Here is a 7,671-nt window from a genome sequence, read left to right as displayed (position 1 = left end):
ACACTGCCATGAACAGTACTGGTGTGGACAGCATCTGACTGGACCGTTTTTTTTGGTTTGTTTTGTTTTGTTTTGTTTCGGTTTTGGTTTTGTTTTTTTTCTTTTTGTGCCAGGAGGCAGAGTTTAGCATTCCCAGGATGCAATTGGGTGTGTGTACGGATGACTCTGTGATTCCCGTATTTTTCACGGGCAGGCCTGACAGGACATAATGTGCTTTTTTTTTTTTTCTTGTTTTATAACTCTTTTTTTTCCCCAAATAAGCACATAGGAGGGTCTTCATAGATCTATTTAAAGAGACAGACATTTATTGACAAATGATTTTAACTTTATGGATATATTTTTTTTATTTGTAAATTTGTTCTTGTCTCTCCCTCTCCCTCTCTCTCTCTCTCTCTCTCTCTCTCTCTCTCGATCACTTTGTCTCTTTGTTGGTAAAAGAGGCCGTCCCAAAGTTGGCTCTTTATTGTTGTTATAATTATTATGAATGGTCTCCGGGTGAGATGATTCAGACTGAATCTGGGGCACAGGGACAAGGCCAAGAATAAAGAACAGACAGGAGTGCTATCAAGACTCTCAGCCCCCCCCCACCTCACACTCAGCCCTTCACCCCCACTCCCCCACTCCCCCACTCCCCCACTCCCCCACTCAGCACTATTCTGGTGGAGAAGTGGAGGGAGGAAATTTACTAATACTTTCTCTCCTTCTGGCCTAGCACACCTTAAACACACACACCTCAAACACACACCTCAAACACACACACATACACCTCAAACACACACACACAAACACACACATACACCTCAAACACACACACACACACACACACACCTCAAACACACACACACACACACATAGGGAACACTACAAGCAGGTGTCATGTCTCTAACTCTTCCTTGTCATCCTTTTTTTTTTTTTTCTTCATTTTTCTCCCTGCACAGGCGTGACAATAAAGTGCCAAACGTCTCGGTTCTGACCCGTGCCAGTCCATCAGGACCCCTCGAATGTGTGCCGCATGCGTTTTAGTGAACGGCTGAATGAACGGGCCTTGTCCCAGTTCTCTTCAGTGTTCTCCTCCTGTTCTCATGACCTCACTCCCTTCATTAACAGGATAAATGGCAGTTTTGAGGAAGATTCACTGTAAAGCAGTAATGTGGTGTTTCTTTGGTATCGCTGCGACACATTCAGTCCTCTCCCATTTTAGCAGTTTGACAAGGAAAGCATCCAAGCTAAAGGAGCCATGAGAGGGAATTGGGACATGGCCCAGTCACTGTCAGTGCGACCTCAGGCCTGCTCACAGGAACGTCTGAAAACCTTTTCATCTGTATGTCAGAAACGTATTGAAACATGGAAGAAGTCTGCTCAAAAAAAAAAACCCTACCCGGTTTGGATAGAGTAGGTTAAAGTCAACTCTTATACCTCTGTGTTTCTCGAATCTGGTGAAAAAGAAAGAAGAAAAAAACCTTAAGAAGGTTCTCTCAACAGTCGTCAAAAAGCCACACTGGGGCTGGAACTCTTAAGCTTTCTCCCCCCTCTGTTCAGCCGACAGTACCTTTAGCACTGAGAAGAGTCTCACGAAACAGGGGGAGGTTTTTTTTTTTTTTTGTCGTTGTTGTTTTTTTTACAGTTAGATTTTAATGAATAAGTTAAATGAAGTCTATGATGTTGGAACGTCCAGTCCTGAACTAACAATGTCTTTTGACTTCATCTCCCAGCATGCTCAGTTCATTCATCTCACACATTCGGGACCGCTGAAACGGTTCCGGTCTTGCCAAAATGTTTCTGAATTTAAACCGGGCGACTTGTTCTAGTGAGCGTTCCTCTGAAAAGCCCTAGGAACACACATAGCATTTGGAAGAGAAAAGTACCAAGCTTATTGGCTGGTTGGTTGCTTGGTTGATTCACTGTGTGGTTGCTTGTGTTGTTAATTGGCTGGTCAGTTGGCTAGCTGGTTTGTTGATTGGCTGGTTGTTTGTTTGTTTGTTTTGGTTTGGTTTGTATAGTTGATTTGTTGTTTATGTGAGTGGTGAAAGTATGTGAGACTTCTCTCAGGAGGAAGAGAAGCACAGAGTCCAAGAACACATGGACCCACTTTATAATCACGGCCTTTAAACTAATATCAGCAACTCCTGTTAAAGTGGGGGGTATTCCAGAAAGTCGGTTTAGTGAAGACTCAGAGTTAGTTAACTCAGAATAAGTAGTAAACCTCTTCATAGAAGAGTCCTATGGCTTCATCCTCCAATCAAACCAAAGCCACAGGGCTCTTCTGTTATGAGGTTTACTACTTGCTCTGAGTTAACTAACTGAGTTTTCACTAAACCCGCTTTCTGGAATACCCGCCTGTTAACCTAAAGGTTTACCAATGAAATGTTTCACACACACACACACACACACACACACACACACACACACACAAAAATAAATAGAACTCGAAAATGAATTGTACCTTGGAGCTGCTTTAGAGTCTAAGCATTGGAGAATGCCATTATGAAACACAAATGTACAGACCTCTCTGTGGTCTAAAGGAAAAGTCAGCTATAAGCTGTGTCATGGAGCTTAAGACAGGCCATGCAGACACTTGCCAATTAAGTATTTTACATATGTGTATGTAATTGTGCCATGTTCAGAGTTGATTTTTTTTTTCTTTTCTTTCTTTCTTTCTTCCTTTTTTTTTTTTTTTTTGGAGCATTAATTTATTACGTGTTTATTGCATTCCAGATAAGACTCTCAGGAAAATGTACATTTTTTTTTTTTGTTTTGGCTTTTGGCATCTAACAACTATCAAATACTTACAATTAGCATCTGATACTTAAAGTTGATTAAGTATGAGCAGCTACAAGTGCCATTGTTTAAATGAAAAGGAATAATAACATTTACAGCAGAAGTGGTTGACATTTTTAAGATGATAACCACAGGTTTTTTTTTTTGGTTTTTTTTTTCTCTCTGAGACAGATTTTAAAATAAAAGTCTTTTAACAACTGCAGTATTTTTCCCCTGTTCTCTGATTTGTGCACTTGATTTATACTGGTTACATTATTTTGGTATCAAAATGGAACCGAATCGGTCTGACAACGAAAATGTGCCGTCGATTCATAACCGGCTTTTAACGTCTTCACTGAAGGAACGTATGATAATAAACGTAACGCTGATGGGACTCTGACCTCTGCTGGCAGGGAGGGCAAATGTACAAGCTGACTACTAATTCTCTTTTGATGTTCTCTACATTTTTGGAGAGTAATAACCTTTTAGCTTGTTCGACGTGCTTTGTGCTGGAATCAGAGGAGCCTCACAGCAGCACCAGTGTCCTAAACATGGAATCTAATAAAATATTTACAGTTTTCAAGCCTGCAGAACGGACAAGGTCCTGTTGGTTTTCATGTCAATCAACCACCTCACTTTTCTCATTGGCTGAGGAGTGCACTCACACACACACACACACTCCCCGGGTAATAATAATTAGCCATTAATGAAAAGGTGACAGCAGAGGAGACGGCAGGACATTCCCACCCCCCACCCCCCCCCCCCACCCCGGCCGGCTTAAGGCCAAGAACACATCAGCACCTTCATTTGAGCTCTTCCTTTGTACAACGCTCATTGAGACTTCCTTTCGAGTGGAGACAGGTGGGTCGTTCCCAAAGCGCTGACATAGTCCCGTGGTGACAAGGTTAAATAAAACAAGCATGAACACAAACCTATGTCTGCTGCTGTCAGCTACTTGTTTAAAACTTCTTTTTTTTTTGTTTTTAAAGTAATCACGCCATTTTATGACCCAAAACAGAATAGTCTTTCTGCCACTTGTTTGAATATGAACGTGCTGACGTTAAGGAATAGATGAAAGGTAAGGTTAATAGTTTGGGGGGGGGCGCGTGTCAGTGTTGTTCTGTGGTCAGTGGGATCTTGTCATTAGACAGGCTTAAGCTTAGCAGTGTGATTGAGGTGCCGAAGCGACTACACACCCTAGCCAACCCCTTCAGCTCTGTGACCAAAGGCCAGTAATCAGTCAAAGGTCAGTCAACTGAAGCCCGTGCACACAGTTTATCATCTGGTCCAGACCGTCACAAACCAGCCTGGTGTGTTTACACACACTGTTCCTGATAACCCTAATCACCAACTCTGTTGACAAAACGGAGAGCAGACCCACATGTCAACACTGAGACCTTTCCTCATGTGTCTATCACGGCCTCCTGTTTGGTGTCAGACTCTGCACCCCTATGACCGAGTTGATCTTCTTTTAAACATCAGCAACAGTCTTAAAGTTCTCTGTCTCCATTTGAATGCTCACATGAAGTGCAAATATATACATATATATATGTTTGTGTGTGTGTGTGTGTGTGTGTGTGTGTATGGGTGGGCGGGCAGGTATCTGTGTACACATATGTGTATAGAGTTTAAGTTTTTTTTTTTTATCTTATTTTTAGATTAAGTTTGACCTTTTATCTTCTCTTATCCAATCAGCATCCGCCTACATCTGGACTGAGTCAGTAACAGTCACCATGAATCGAATGATCTCTCACTCGGACAGAACCGTCCTAACAAACCAATCAGTTTTATTAGGGTGGCCGGTCACGGTCAAAACTCACCGTGAAAAAAGGCACGGTTCTGCACGGTCTGGTTCTAATCCGGTCTCATCTTGCTTGGGTGTTTTTGCCTCTGTTTTTCGGCTTTGACCTTGTTTCAGCGCCTCTTATCTGAACTGAGTTTACCTACCTGGGGTTAAACTCTACGTAGACACATCTTACCATCCGTTTATGTACTAATTTACTTACTGGACATCTTAAGCTCCTGTCAGTCCACTTGTTTTTGTTGATGATAGATGGCCACCTTTCTTTTCATTTGAGAAAGACTGACCGTCATGTGCCTTTCTGAAGCGGTTCGGTACAGTTCAAAGGCTCCTCCTATGTAAACATACACGGGTGTGTTACGGTCCCAGAGCATGGTTTTCACTGAAGGGCGAGGGGGGAAAGATGAGCGTTTTCCTCACAGACGAACAAACCCGGAGCACTGCGTGTTATGTGTGATGCCAAAGGGGCTCTGAGATCATTACAATAGGAAACGAGTTAACAAGAGTCAGCCCGTCATATGAAAAGACACAGAGCTGCCATAGAGTCTCCTGTTTACTCCCGAAAGAAAAAAAAAACTGGAGAGAGAAATCATACGCGGAGTACACCGCATGACCCAACCGTAGCCCCGGGTTACCAAACTGTCTGTTTTTCATGGTTGTTTTTCTTTTTTTTTTTTTTTTTCTTGTCAAAGTGCTTGTGATAATCTTGGCATGTTAGAGGTAAACCCTGCCCCCTCTACTCCAGCCAATCAGGAGCTGGGACAGAGTGATTGACAAACACTGGGGGAACAGAGAATATACAACAATAGCCCCCCCCCCCCCCCCCCCCCCCCCCCCCGCCGAGTCCTCCACAGCCTCTGTGCCCTTACTGGGTTCAGAGTAGGACCAGTTTAGCCCAGAGCATGAGACAATAACACAGCTAGAACGTGCTGTCTTCCTATCTTCCCAGTTACTCCATTTCTCCTCAAGCTTTTCCTTCAGTGGAACTGATAAAACAACAGTAATACATTTCTACGTGAATCTTATGGTTTGAAATACTGCACATTAAATAGAAATACTATTTAGAGTTGTTTGCATGAAGCAGACATCACAACTCACGGTGTGAGTTGTGCACTAGGTGTGCTGGTTACAGTAGGACTGTAGTTGAGAGTTAACCATGTTATAATAAGCTATGACACAAATGCCCAACGCATCAAAATGCCCGCCCATTTTCTAAAGGCCTCTCCTGATTGGTCCATTTCTGATTCACTCTATTGCTACATAGAGACGAGACAGACAACTCATCAAGGGTTTACATCACATCTATAATTTTGCTGAAGAAAAGAAACAGCATCAGAAGTAATTAAAAAAAAACACACACACAACAGATCCATTGAGAAGAAATTACTTGTAAAGACACTTACATTTCAACAAGACCAAAACAAATGTCAGAATTAAATGTGAAATGTTAATTAACTGTTGTCAGAAACAAAAGCTTAAACAAGTGAAACAAAATAAAGTGAAATGTTTCTGTTTTCTGTATTGTGTTTTCTGTATTGCGTTGTCTGTATTGTGTTTTCTGTATTGCGTTTTCTGTATTGTGTTTTCTGTATTGTGTTTTCTGTATTGCGTTGTCTGTATTGTGTTTTCTGTATTGCGTTTTCTGTATTGTGTTTTCTGTATTGTGTTTTCTGTATTGCGTTTTCTGTATTGTGTTTTCTGTATTGTGTTTTCTGTAGTACATTGTTTTCTATAGTAAACAACTGAATAAAGATCCACCACAAACTCTACAGCATCTCTTTGGTCCAACGCAACAAAAGATTGAAGAGTTTATGGGACACGGTTAAGATTTCTCACAGATCAACACGATTCTTCAAAGACAAACAAACAATCAAAAACAAATAAACAAATAAACAAATAAAAACATCTAACACTATGTTTCTTTTTTTTGGTTTTCATTTAACCCAGCATCTCTGAATGCCACACACACACTCACACACACTAACACACACACACACACACACACACACACACACACACACACACACACACACTCGTGTCTCACTGAAACATGAACCCTCTGTCATAAACCCTAAGTACAACATGGTCAATCAGAAAATAAACCGCCTGAACCCTCCCTTGATACTGTTATCACAGACAGAGCATGGCCGCATAGAGATGAAAATGCATTGACAGAACGTGTTCACATCCTTACAAATGAACGGAGAGGTTTCCCTGCCCAGGCTGACGGAGACCCGCACAGTTCTGTGTATTTTACATGTCTCCCTTGCTTCAGCACACCTGATGCAACTCACAACTCAAACAGGAAGCACCTGACAAGTGGATTCAGGTGTGTTGAGCCACATGGGAAAAAAACCCCCCTGATATTTCCGTGCTAATGTGCGGAGCAGTGGGAGTGCAGGAGCAGAGAACTGGGAAGACTGGCCGTTAGCTATGACCTTTAGTGAACCTCTCTCTGACGTTCCAGTAGCGCCTTATGACAGAGGACCCAGGCCCAGATTCAGAGCTGTGTGGGTCCTGCCGTGTGCAGTTACTTCTCACACAACCACAGGCAAACGAGAGATTTACAGCAAAACTATTAAAACGAATAGCATCAGTAAACTAAAGTATTAAACCACCTGAAATTATTAAAAGCATTAAAACACCATTAAAAAAAAACCAAAAAACAAAACAAGCCGTCTCACGTAAACTCAGTAGAATTTTAAGGCTTGGTTGGAAGAAATTAAGATCCTGATTGAGGTCATTATGAAAAACAAAGTGCAGTCTTTACGTGTCGAGAATAATCCTAATTCAACCCTAATCTTAACCCGAACCCAAATCCTGTTCCTTAAACAGTAAACCTGATACAAATCCCAACGCTAACCCTAGCCCTTAAAAGGTAAATTTAACACAAATTGTAATGACAGTCTTAGTCCTGAAATGTTAAACTTTGAGATTGTATTCATTTAAAACAAAAAAAAAGCAGCACACAGACTAAATGTTAGAAAATCACATGTATTCAGATCACAGTTTAACTAGATTTATGTAAAAACACCAGTATAAAAACCCATTCAGGCACTTGACATAAGCATGTGTTATTGTTGAGTTTTCATGTGTGATGATTACAGAGATAT

This window comes from Chanos chanos, chromosome 4, assembly GCF_902362185.1.
Source record: "Chanos chanos chromosome 4, fChaCha1.1, whole genome shotgun sequence".
In the NCBI taxonomy this organism is placed as follows: Eukaryota; Metazoa; Chordata; class Actinopteri; order Gonorynchiformes; family Chanidae; genus Chanos; species Chanos chanos.
This window is presented reverse-complemented; position numbering follows the sequence as displayed.